Raw genomic sequence first — 1395 nt, 5'->3', positions numbered from 1 at the left:
TTTTTTGGCTAATTTAATAGTATAGATTTGTAAGGTTTTTAATAATTTTTAAATTTATCTTAAATAACATTTTTTATTATAATTTTTTTATAGAGAATAATTTAATGTAAAATATATAATTTTGTTTTTAACAGGTGGTTACTTAAGTTTTTTTTATTAAATTTGATTTTGTAAAATATTTGGAACTATATAATGTAAGATGACATAGTATAATATAACGTATGATATATGTTAACTTTTAAATAAGTTTCAAAATATATTAATTGGTTTAGAAGTCGATAGTATAGGAATGATATTGTTTTGGTTCGTGGGTTAGTCAACCAAAATAGTTGTATTGTTAGCAAATTGTCCAAGTAAGATTACCATAATATTTGATAAATAATATGGTTAACTCACTAAAGGAAAGGAGTAAATGTTGGTATATACGGTGTAATGTTATAGACTAACATTTTGTTACAAAAATATAAGGTAAGACCAAAAAAATAGGTAAGTCTAGTGAAAGAGTCCAAACAACCTTTTATAAGTAGATTTTTTAGAACTCCTTCCCTTTTAATAGTACATACCTTTCCCGCCACGATCACTCTTCCGATTCTTGGAGTTCTTACGAGACGTCACTGCAGTGTCGTCCTTCTCCCAATGGACTATCAGCTGCTCCCACACTGTCCCGTTGATGTACTGTGGCCTCTTGTTCTTCTGCCATACTGTCTTCCAAGCGTTGATCTGCTTTGTATAAGAGTCTGTGGTCTTTTCGTTGAATTTCTGACGGACTGTTTCCGTGAGACCGGACTCCCAAGTGAACTCTTGGTACAAAACACACATAATTTAATTAGTAGATATACATAAAAAAAATTGAAAAATGCTTTAAAAAAAACTGAAGAGTTACCGCAAACTGACGAAACCACAACTCCCGGTCCTCGTGAGGAATCACACTCCACTTCGAATATCCAGTATGGAGCATGGAATACATCATATTGTTGATGCTCCTGCTAATGCTATTGCTCGACTTGTCGAACCTTTAAAAAAAATGCATGTTAGAAAGTTAATTAATGGAAAAACACTACAAATAAAATAAAAATACTAACCAAGTTGTATGTCCCGGTCGTGGGTTGGGATGGAGAACCGGGAGATGCTCTCGACCTGGTTGTTGAACCAATTGTTGAACTGACATGACCCACGGATCTTCCTGAGCAGCTGGAGCGGGAACATATGGAGCGGGAGCGGGAACATATGCGGGAACCAAATTTTGTTCGAGAGATGATCCCGATGGACGGGAACTGCTAGCCGAACTACCTCGGCCGCCACGGGGTGCAGAACGACGGGATGCGGAATGGCGTGCTTCCTCGGACCTAAAAAATAAATGTTAATACATCAAAAGATTGTTAAATATATTAAAAA

Source organism: Brassica oleracea, chromosome C4, assembly GCF_000695525.1.
Source record: "Brassica oleracea var. oleracea cultivar TO1000 chromosome C4, BOL, whole genome shotgun sequence".
Classification (NCBI taxonomy): Eukaryota; Viridiplantae; Streptophyta; class Magnoliopsida; order Brassicales; family Brassicaceae; genus Brassica; species Brassica oleracea.
Note: the sequence above shows the minus strand (reverse complement) of the source record.